This window comes from Anomaloglossus baeobatrachus, chromosome 4 (assembly GCF_048569485.1).
Source record: "Anomaloglossus baeobatrachus isolate aAnoBae1 chromosome 4, aAnoBae1.hap1, whole genome shotgun sequence".
NCBI lineage: Eukaryota > Metazoa > Chordata > Amphibia > Anura > Aromobatidae > Anomaloglossus > Anomaloglossus baeobatrachus.
This window is the reverse complement of record NC_134356.1, coordinates 599,087,124-599,099,366: the sequence shown is the minus strand read 5'-3', so window position 1 is coordinate 599,099,366 and position 12,243 is coordinate 599,087,124. Positions and strand designations below refer to the sequence as shown.

The 12,243-nt window shown below is 47.2% G+C and overlaps 1 protein-coding gene across 1 annotated transcript in view; it reads right to left on the bottom strand.

The window, feature by feature from the left end:
* RASSF2 (Ras association domain family member 2) overlaps positions 1–10,905 on the bottom strand; it is a 131,510-nt gene extending 120,605 nt beyond the window's left edge. The window contains exon 1 of the mRNA XM_075346175.1: positions 10,744–10,905. The gene's annotated coding sequence lies outside the window, so the exon portion shown is untranslated. The remainder of the gene's footprint in view (positions 1–10,743) is intronic.
* Positions 10,906–12,243: the final 1,338 nt, after the last annotated feature.

Here is a 12,243-nt window from a genome sequence, read left to right as displayed (position 1 = left end):
TCAATCGGTTAATTAGCTAGGCAGCTGGTTTCGGTCCTGGCTTCAGGGTCCAAGTACCCCCTCTGTGCTACGGTTTCCAGGTCAGTTCTCAGTGTCGGTACCGGTGGTCTACAACCCTGTCCCGGTCCACATCGGATCTGCTGAGCTGTCTTCCCGTCTCCTGCTGACGGAGACCACCGTCTGCCACCCAGCCAAAGGCACCAGGGCTCCGACCCTGGCACCGTTCAACTTGAACTTCCTCTGCTGGAGCTACACCTAGCTCCAACCCACACTCCTCTCAACTTGAACTACAAACTCTTTCCGCTTGTTTTCCCACCCCGGGCTGTCTAGACCCCTAGGTGGGCATGTCTAACCGCCTGGTTCCGCCCACTGGTGTGTCTATCTTTCCCTAAGGGGGGGTGACTAGGTTTTCAGGTCGGCTGTGTGTCACTCAAGTGAGGGATGGTGTTATGCGGGGGCCTATCTGTGACTACCTGGTTTTGCCAGGGCATCCTACTCATACAGTCATGGCTGAAGGTGTTGGAACACTTGAAATTGTTCCAGAAAATGAAGTATTTCTCCCAGAAAATTATTGCAATTACACATTTTGTTATACACGTTTATTTCCTTTGTGTATTGGAACAACAAAAAGTTTACAACCCATGACACTGTAGTTAAGCGGGCTTTACACGCTACGATTTCGCTACAGCGATCTCGTTGGGGTCACGGATTTTGTGACGCATATCCGGCCGCTGTAGCGATGTCTTAGCGTGTGACTCGTAGCGATTTTGGATCGTTGCAAAAACGTCCAAAAATCGCTCCTCGTTGACATGGGGGTCCGCTGCCAGTTATCGCTGCTGTCGCAGGGGCAAAGTTGTTCCTCATTCCTGCGGCAGTGCACATCGATGTGTGTGACGCCGCAGGAACGAGGATCATCTCCTTACCTGCCTCAATGCTGAAGGAAGGAGGTGGGCGGGATGTTACGTCCCGCTCATCTCCGCCCCTCCGCTTTCATTGGGCGGCCGCTTAGTGACGTCGCTGTGACGCCGAACGGACTGCCGTCTTCAAAAGGAGGCGGTATGCCGGTCACAGCGACATTGCTATGCAGGTAAGTATGTGTGACGGGGGTGCCGGATTTTGTGCGCGACGGGCAGCGATATGCTATCGCATGCTAGCGATATCGGGCCGGATATCGCAGCATGTAAAGCCACCCTAAATCTCCCTGGATGTGGACAATAGAGAAAAATTGATGAAAGGTTACAATGCAGGCTAGTCTGAATGGTGGATAAGCAGCCCCAATCAAGTTCCAAAGAAATTCAAGCAGTCCTGCAGGCTCTGGGGGCATCAGTGTCAGCGTGAACTATTTATTGACATTTGAAATGTAATGAAACGCTATAGCAGGAGACCCAGGAGGACCCCACTGCTTACACAAAGATATAAAAAAAAGCTTGGACTGCATTTTGCCAAAATATACATGAGTAAAGGCCCCGTCACACACAACGAGATTGCTAATGAGATCGTTGCGGAGTCAGTTATGTGACGCAGTAACGATCTCGCCAGCAATCTCATTATGTGTGACACCTACCAGTGATCAGGCCCCTGCTGTGAGATCGCTAGTCGTTGCTGAATAGTTCGGACTATTTTCTTCAAAGGCGATGTCCTGCTGGGCAGGACGCATCGCTGTGCTGGACACCTACCAACGACCTCCTAACATGGTCCCAACGCCCGCCGAGATCGTTATACAGGTCACTGATCGTTACTGCATCGTTGGTAAGGTCTGACTGTGTGACATCTCACCAGCGACCTCCCAGCGACTTACCAGCGATCCTTATCAGGTTGTATCATTGTCGGGATCGCTGGTAAGTTGTTGTGTGTGACTGGGTCTTAGGCCCGTTTCACACGTCAGTGAAAAACACAGAAGTTTTTCACTGGCGTGTAAAACACGCACATGTCCCTGCGTGTGCCGAAAATCACGGCACACGTGGGTTGTCTAAGTGCAATCCGGGCTCCGTTCTCCGTGGCCTGTGATTGCACTTAGAGATTCACTCACCTGCGCCCGCTCCCGCTGTCCATGGTGCTGAATCCTCCCGCGACGCAGCATCCGGCCGGCGGTGACCCCTGCAGGAGCCGCTTCCGGGTCGGCTGTGTCGCGCATAATGAATATGCGCAACAGTAAATCAGCCGGCACAGAAGGAGCAGGGAGAACGGGCTGCAGAGGACATCGCTGGACGCCGGGTGAGTTAAAATGTTTATTATTTTAAAAGCACGTTTTGTTCTGGCACGTGTTTCACGGACCACACCACTGCGTGGTCCGTGGAACATCAGTGATGCCAGAAAAAAATGGACATGTCTCCGTGCAGCAATCACGCACATGCAGGTACGCTGCACGGAGACACGTGCAGTGACAAATCACTGACGTGTGAGCAGACCCATTCATTATAATGGGTCTGCGTATGTCAGTGATTCTGGTACGTTTAAAAAAAAGCACAAACGTACCAGAATCACTGACGTGTGAAGGGGGCCTTAAGCCAAAATCCTTCTGGGAAAGCATCTTGTGGACAGATGAGACCAAGATAGAGCTTTTTGGTAAAGCCCATCATTCTACTGTTTACAGAAAATGGAATGAGGCCTACAAAGAAAAGAACACAGGACCTACAGTCACAAATGGTGGAGGTTCAAAAATGTTTTGGGTTGTTTTGCTGCCTCTGACACTTGGTACCTTAACTGTGTGCAAGGTATCAGGAAATGTGAAGATTTCCAAAGGATTTTGGGTCTCTATGTAGTGCCCAGTGTCAGAAAGCTGGCTTTGCATCCTAGGTCATGGGTCTTCCAGCAGGATAATGGCCAAAAAAACGGATGGAAACAAATCACTGGAGAGTTGCGAAGTGGTCAGAAATGAGTGAGTCTGGATCTAAATCCCATTGAACACCTGTGGAGAGATCTTAAAATTGCTGTTGGGAGAAGGCACCTCAAATATGAGGCCTGAAGCAGTTTGCAAAAGAAGAGTCCAAAATTCAACTTGAGAGGTATAAGAAGCTTGTTGATGGTTATAGGAAGCTATTTATTCCAAATTGTGTGCAATGTAATATTAAGTGGAAGGTGCCAACAATATTTTAGTAGATTTGTGTGAAATTATGTCCAACTTGTCTTTTTTCTCTGCTTTTGTGTTGTTCCAATACACAAAGAAAAAACACGTGTAATTACAATAAATTTTCTGGGAGAAATACTTCATTTTCTTTTTGAACAATTTCAAGGGTGCCAAAACTTTTCGCCATGACAGGCAATAGAATTGTTCACATGTCCGATTTTTATTTATTTTTTTACCGCTGACCAAGTGATTTGTACCAAATCATGGAGACGTGTCCAATATTGATTCAAGTGTTGAATCAAACTCGCCAAAGCAAGTCTATTGCTCCATTGGAAAATTTGAAAAAAAAAACAAAAAAAAAAAAAAAAAACGCTCAGATACCATCCATGTACATCTGTTTTTTCCCAACAGTTTGATACAAGAAGCTTGAGAAAACCACTGATGAAATACTGACATACGAAAAAAAAAAAAAAAAAAAAAAAAAAAAAAAAATCACTGACGTCCAAATGAGCCCTAAAGGGGGCTTTACAGGCTGCGACATCGCTAATGCGGAGTCGTTGGGGTCACGGAATTTGTGACGCACATCCGGCCGCATTAGCGATGTTGCTGCGTGTGACACCGATGAGCGATTTTGCATCGTTGCAAAAACATGCAAAATCGCTCATCGGTGACATGGGGGTCCATTCTCGATTATCGTTACTGCAGCAGTAACGATGTAGTTTGTCGCTCCTGCGGCAGCACACATCGCTATGTGTGACGCCGCAGGAACGAGGAAGCTCTCCTTACCTGCCTCCCGGCCGCTATGAGGAAGGAAGGAGGTGGGCGGGATGTTATGTCCCGCTCATCTCCGCCCCTCCGCTGCTATTGGGCGGCCACTCAGTGACGTCGCTGTGACGCCGCACGGACCGCCCCCTTGGAAAGGAGGCGGTTCGCCGGTCACAGCGACGTCGCCGGGCAGGTAAGTATGTGTAACGGGTCTGGGCGATGTTGTGCGGCACGGGCAGCGATTTGCCAGTGTCGCGCAAAACATGGGGGCGGGTACCCACACTAGCGATATCGGGACAGATATCGCAGTGTGTAAAGTAGCCTTAAGTCGATGTTCCCACTGTGAGCTTTTGGTGTTGCAGAATTTCTGCATTTATAGAATTTAGGTTAGGCTTGAGTAACACTTGCATGTAACCCGCACAAGGATCGCATCACCTGGACCGGCCAGAGGCTCTCCTGACAGGAATGTGTGACTCCAGCCTTATTTGCGTTGTTTCAGTGTGGGTTTTGGTTTTTTTTTTGTTTTTGTTTTTTACATGCGTTTTTTAGCTCGTTAGTATGTCATGCTTCAACAACTTCCCAACATTGGACATATGCCGTAAGTCCTGATGGTCAATGTGTTCCTGACCATGTACTTTAGGGTAAATGCTGGTGATTGTGCGGATACAGGAGCTGTGGCCGGCGCAATCGCTGCCAGGGACTCTGCTTTCCCAACAGTTTAACCCTGGCTCGCACGGACATGTACGGTCTCAGCGCCATCACTAGTTGTCTAACCCCTAGATGCCATGAGAAATATCAGTTACAGCATTTACGGGTGTGGAAGAGGGGTTGATCTCCCTCTCCCCTTTCCCCTGAAATGTGATCCAAGCTAATTCTTCAACTGCTGTTGATTTGTTCATTCTACCGCCCCAAGATCGCACTACAGCTTGCATACCATGAATCCTACGTTCTATGCTGAGCGCTTACTCAAGAGACTATATGTAAATCTCTAAAAAATGTGATTCAGACAAAATTTCCAAAGTAAGATTCATTGTAAAGGGACAGAGAGAGGCACTTTGAACTCTTCTCTTGCCTTTCATCCATCTTTTTACTCTTCTTTTTAGGCGTGCACAAAAGTTCGATTATCAACAGTTTTGTGCACCTTTGAAAAGACAGACACCGCAGAACAGAGACCAAACGGAGTCCTCAGTAACTCTGCTGTCTCACTACAGTGAATGGATCCGTTGGGCTTTTCACCTGAATCATGCATTTCAGGAATGTATATGAAAGCCCAGATGTAAGTGCTCAGCATAGAGCACAGGATAAATGTGAAATGATTCAAACTGTTCTCTATCCCAAATTGCCACAAAATAGCATTCAACTCAACCCACTAAAAAACACAAGTCCCCACCCAGGTCCATCATCTATTAACAGAAATATAGAGAGAGCTTCCACATTACTGGTAGCATAAAGGCTCTGGAAAAATGCTATGGCTACCCCAAAAAAAAAAAAAAAAAGAAATCCAGTAAAATCTGCGCTTCCAAATCCAAATGCCTCCCTCCCTTCTGAGCCCCACAGTGTGCCTAAACCACAGTTAACATCCACATGTTTGGCATTGTTGTAGTGACGAAGCCTGATTAATTTACAGGGTGTGTGTATCCAGAAGCACAAGCCGGGCACAATGTATGGGTACTACAGTGTACTGAGTACTACAAGGGGTGATTTGCAATTTTTATTCTGCAAAATTCATTGTGTTTGACATCATGGGTCTTTTCCAGAGACAAAATAATCACTACACCCATAGATAAATTCCCAGAGAGGTGTGTGGCGCCCCTGAGGCTTCAGTTGCCACAGAGGTACTGCATGTCAGCCAGAGGTGTGGTGCCCCATCCTGGGTAAGGAGGAGGTCATCTACCAGTATGCACACAAAACACACAACACTCTCAGCAGCTCCCCACTGGGTCAGGGTTAGGGCTTGGTGCCATTAATGCTATGTATAGCCACCACTGGTGATGGCATATCCCTCCCCCTAATCTGACCTAACCTGGGGTGAAGTTTAGTTAGTGGGAGCAGCCTGTAGAGTTGGAAAGGAACAGTGGAGGAGAAAGACCTGTGGTCTAGAGCTGGTGCAGCTCAACCCAGGCACAAGACAGAAGGGGTCCTAGAGGCCATGGGAAAGTGCGCTATACACCCATGGTCTCATTCCGCATACAACATATTGGAGTGGAGGGACTTGGCTACAGACGGGAATCCGGTCCCTAGACTAGAGGAGAATAAGCAACGTGTTCAGCTAGTAAAACCAGAGGCCGAGGTTACTGCAAGGGCGAAAGCCAAGCCCGCACACAAATCCACTGGAAGGTGTCCACATAGGGCCAAGGGATAGAGCGTCAAGCCACCCCAACAGGGTCCGCGGGCACCGGCTCAAGGCACTGTGTGCGTAGGCGCGGGACAGGCGGGAGAGAAGTCAGCGCATGAAGACGACCAGGGAAGGTACATAAGAAAGGTGCACCGGTCTTAACCTCCGAACTACCCGGGATCGACTGGAGCCCATCACAGTGGAACCCAGCACTCCAAAGGCGGTCACTGACTAGTTATGTTACCTTGGAACCTGCTACAGTGAGTAAAAACCTTGAGACTGCATTCCTGTGTCGCTCCGTTATTCGCCTGCGCCTAGAGCCCCGCTACCCCGCCATTACCCACTACTCACATCCTCCCTGGGGCCTAGCTTTACCTGTGGAGAGTTATACCAACAAAGCTGCGTCACCATCTGCCCCAGAGATCCCATCCCGCAGTGTCGGCTATCTCTGGCCGAGTATCACAGGTGGCATCACGAACTATCATCCCCACATAACCCCCTTTCAATTGACACCGCCGGGGGCACGGAACCGGGCTTTGCCACCGCAGCATCCCAAGAACAGAACCGCAGCTTGGTGACGAGTAACCCCAGGCCTCGGTGTGTGCTTGTCAGGTGCAATTTCTAAAACGTGGTCACTTGGGGGTGTTTCTTCTGTTCTGGCACTTAAGGTTCTGCAAATGGAGTCCGCAAACTATTCTAGGAAAATCTGTGCTCCAAAAATCAAATACTTCTCTCCAGAGTACTGCAGTGTGGCCAAACAGTACTGTACAGTCACATGTGGGGCATTTCAGCATTCAGGATAGATTGGGTAACATTAATGGGCCTTTTTACCTATTTCCTTTGCAAAAATTGCAGTGCTGGAGAGGAGAAACAAGGTTAATGCCGTGCTGCTGCCGAAGTAATAGACGGTTGATTTAATTAATTCTTTATTTTACAGGTCTACGCGTTTCAGAGGTCAGAGCCTCCTTCATCAGGACAAAGGAAAAATCAACAACGTATCATTGATACGTTGTTGATTTTTCCTTTGTCCTGATGAAGGAGGCTCTGACTTCTGAAACGCGTAGACCTGTAAAATAAAGAAGAATTAATTTGGCAGCAAAAAGGCATTAACCCAGTTTCTCTTCTCCAGCATTGAAGTTTAACCCATGTGGGGATGCGTCAGCCACCCTTACCTCAGGCTTGCATAGGGGTTGTGACTTACACAACCTGGTAAGGTGAATGTCTCTTTATGTACATCTCCCTAAAATATCTGGTAAGATCCTACTGGCGCTCTTTTCCCTTCAGCTTTCCTTGTGAAAATTGGATATCTTGGGATAAAAACATTTTGGTGGTGGTTAAAAAAAAAAAAAAAAAAAAAAAAAAAAAAGTGTAAAACAAATTTCCTCACCACCCAATAGTATAACATTTTTTGACACACCGGTAGTTTCAATATGCTCACTGCACCACTAGACTAATTTATTGATGGGTGCAGTTTGTAAAATGGAGTCACTCGTGGGGAATGTCTGCTGCTATGGCACCTCAGAGGCTCTGCCAATGTGATATGGCACCACCAAACCATTCCAACTAGATCTGACCTCACTTTTGTGCTGTGCTTCAAAAGTAGTTTTCAACCGCATATGGGGTATTGGCCTACTCCAGAGACATTGTACAATTTGTATGGTGCCTTTTTTCCTATTAACCTTGTAAAAATCAAAGATTTAAGGTAAAAAAAAAAACAAAAAACGAACAAACATTTTTTTGTGGGGAAAAAAAAAAAAAAAAAAAAAAAAAAAAAAAGTACTTTTTCCACTTTCATGGCTGAACGTTATAACATTCTGTGAAGCATCTGGGGTTTCAAGGACGGTGCTCACCAAACCTACATAAAATCCTTGAGGGGTCTAGTTTACAATATGGGGTCACTTGTGGGGAGTTGCCACTGCTTAGACACATTAGGGGGATCTGAAAACGCGACACACAGCATAAGGCTGAATTCAGAGGTCTGTTTATCATAGTGAAATTACAGTACAGTACAATGCATGAACTGGGTCTATACGGCCTCATAGGTCAAAAGAGCTTACATGAACATTGAATTCAGCCTACAGATGATGAATAAATGATACGATGAAATCGTGGCATATCTACCAAAAATTTTTGGCCTCATTCAGACATCTGTGTGACACGTATGTATGGCTTCTGTTTTGTTTTTGTTTGTTTTCATTCACGGCTTCCACATGTACCCATTATAACCTCTAGTTATACTCACAGGTCTATGTTTTTCCAGCAGCATGGGTGACATGGGCCAATACAGGTGTATGGGTTCATGAAAAACACATACAGTACACGGACGACATCAGTGTACAATCCGTGTGATCTACATGATAAACGATAGCAGAAGCTTTGCAATTTACTTAATGATCCATCTGTGAGAAAACATTAATTCTAAAAACGGACACACAGACCATAAGCCATCCACACGTGGACTGTATGCCTATCACACGCGAGTCAAACGCCAACCATATGCAAATCGTATGCGGAGCACACATGAACCGCACGCCGATCACATGCGAGTCGTATGCCTATCACACGTGGGCTGTGCACCAACCACACGCAAACCGTATGCGGAGCATACACAGACCGCACGCCGAACACATGCGGACCGTATGCCGATCACATGTGAGTCGTATGCCTATCACACGTGGGCAGTGCACCAACCACACATGAACCGTATGAGGAGCACACGCGGACTGTACGCTGATCACATGCGAACCATATGCCGACCACAAATGGGCCCATACGCTGATCACACGTAGACCGTACGCCAATCCAAAACACTGATGACTCTGGTACCATTTTTTCCACAGACTTGTGAATGAGGTCTTAGGCCTCTTTCACATGTCCGTGTCTGGTCCGTTTCCTCACGTACCGAAGACATGGGCACACGTAGACCCATTAAAAATCAATGGGTTTGCGCTCACGTGCGTATTCTGCAATGGACCGCATGTACGTGTGGAGCATACGTGTGCCCGTGTGCTCCACACGTAGACATGTCTGTTTTTTTTCTCCGGCATCACGGGTTTCACACTGAACACAAACGGGTCACATGGAACGCAAACGGACCACACGGATGTGTTCCGCGTGACACGCACCGGAGAAAACACATGTGTCTGCGAGAAAAAAAAAAAAAAAACACTTTACCCACCTTCTCCAGCCCTTCTGTCTCTGCCGCTGCTGTCACTTGATTCCGACCGCCGCTCATTATGCTCATTGCATATTCACTCCACTGTGGCCGAAAGCATCAGCAGCGGGGAGTCGGCAGGACCGGAGACCGAAGATCAGTACCACGGACAGCGAAGCCAGGGACAGATGAGGAGAAAGTTGACGTTCTCCGTGTGTTATCACGGATAACACACGTGTGCCATAAACACGGCTCACGGGGGGCATTACGCACCTTTGACACACCCGTGGTTTTTACGGACGTGTGAAAGAGGCCTTAGGTAAAGTCTCCATTTTCATCCAGATTTGTGGAAGGAACATAATGGAGGTGTGGTTGTCACGGCACATAAAATGCTCGTTATTTCTAATAAGTTACATCTGCTTGACAGGGCACGGCACTCACACACATCACATGGGGATACAATATCACGCTGCACACCTGTTTGTACTATATCAGGACACACATGGGCTGTTAAACACAATGTTGCTCTGGATGTACCATGTATGTAGCAGAGATGAAATTGTCATTTACAGTTTTGTTCAGAATTAATGGATCCGTTGCATACCTGAAGCGAAGGAGACCCATTCATTATTTTGGGATCCATCTGGGTTATATTAAGTCAGTTTTTAACATAGAAAACAAAATCTGTATTATGCGATTTTTCTCCCTCTGTAAGACGTGACATATACCGGAGCCTGTAACAGTCAATGGAGCCCTCTGCTTCCGTTTACATTTATTTACAGATCCGTTTTGGGCATTAATTCTGTTTGTTCCTTAGAAAGGAACATATCGATGGATTGTTCAATTAGAAATGTGAACTAGGTCTTATTTATCTGCAATTCTAATATTGTGATGTGTCAGGGGGGAACAACTCACCTCGGCTACATCTTATCATTTATATAGACCCATTTTTCAAGGATCATCAGTAGGGGTTAATGCAGAAAGAGCAGTGTCGGGGAATGTAGGAAAGTTGCTGTCCTGCCAGCAGAATGCATTTTGCTCACATACACAGCCTGTGTGCCAAGAAATCAAATTTAACCCTTATTACCAGCACAAGCGGAAAATGATGGACGCACACAACTGGCTGTACACCAGCGTATACGGTAGTGCAGCTGGGTATGTTATACAGCACAACTCATCATATGTCACGGTTTGATATCTGCAGTTTTACGAAAGATTGATGGTAAATGTAACGCGCGGTGAAACGTGCTGCAAATGACCAAGTGACAAACTCAACTCCGCTCCATCTATAGGTATCTACAGTATTACTGACACACACAAGGAGATAGAGCAGGAATAAAACAAATACAAATAAATATGGTTAACGGCGAACAATAAGAGCACGGTGTAATGGAGAAATTAGGACAATTGGAGTGTTCTCACCTTATAGAGTCCTCCCAGGGTGCAGCCTCTGCCCCTCTCCCCATCAATATGGGGAAGTGAATGTATGGTGAAGCCCTGTCTATACAGCACTGTGATAGATGGCTCAATATTCCCTCCTGCTGCCCAATACCAGCTGGTGGTGGAGCCGAGGCCTGACAATGATTGGAGAGCCTGGCCTCAATTGGGCGTGCACTCTCTCAGACAATGCTAAGAAAGGAGGGGGGTGTGCTAGTCACAGCATCTGCCTGAGGAAGCAGCCCAAAATACTGGTGCAAGGCAGGAGGAGATGGGGGGCCACAGCCTTTGTCATACTTCAAGGGACGTGGGAAAGTTGCTAAGTGATACACAGGCCATCCGATACACTGCGTGAACCAGAAACATGGAAGCTACCCAGCCAAGAAGTAAAAGCCACCACCGGCACATACGGGGGCAGGCGAAAACGCAAGAGCAACATTTACCGCAGGCGTTGAATCAAAGATATGGACAAAAGTGTCTTATAAAGGGTTAATTCACACATAAGGCCTCATTCAGGCCTGTGTGATTTAACCCTGTATGTAAAAATATGTTGTTTATCACTGTTTGGTCAGTGTTAGTTTTTACCATCAGTGATTTTCTCATATGGATAAATAGATTGTAAGTGCTATGACACACAGCGAGTAAAACGGAAAAGTGGAATGCGATGAAAAAAATCCCATCTTCCATTATTTTCTTGTCCCTAATCGGACCGAGAAAACAGTCACAGAATGCTGCGGGTGGAATCCAATTGGTATTCACTCACACCCATACAAGTCTATGGGTGCGAGTGAAACATTGAACTGCATTAGGTTGACACTGGAGTGCAGTGCGATCATTGCCTCAGCTGGCAATGGAGGAGATAGGGAGATTAATCCCTGCATCTCTTCCGCAGCTTCCGCCCTCTCCTCAGTTGCATGACACTTGGCTTACACTAGCAGCACAGCAGAAGCCAAGGGTAGTTAGCATATCGCATCAGATGCCACACGCTCTTGTGGCCCCAGCCTAAGGGTACCGTCACACTTTAGCGACGCTCCAGGGATCCCACCAGCGATCTGACCTGGTCAGGATCGCTGGTGCTTTGCTACATGGTCGCTGGTGAGCTGTCAATCAGGCAGATCTCACCAGCGACCAGTAACCAGCCCCCAGCCAGCAGCGACGCGTGGAAGCGATGCTGCGCTTGGTAACAAAGGTAAATATCGGGTAACCAAGTGCTTGGTTACCCGATATTTACCTTGGTTACCAGCACACACCGCTTAGCGCTGGCTCCCTGCACTCCTAACCAGAGTACACATCGGGTTAATAAGCAAACCGCTTTGCTTATTTACCCGATGTGTACTCCGGCTACTTGTACAGGGAGCCGGCACTGACAGTGTGAAAGCGGCGGACGCTAGTAACCAAGGTAAATATTGGGTAACCAAGCAAAGGGCTTCGCTTGGTTACCCGATATTTACCTTGGTTACAGCTTACTGCAGGCTGCCAGACGCC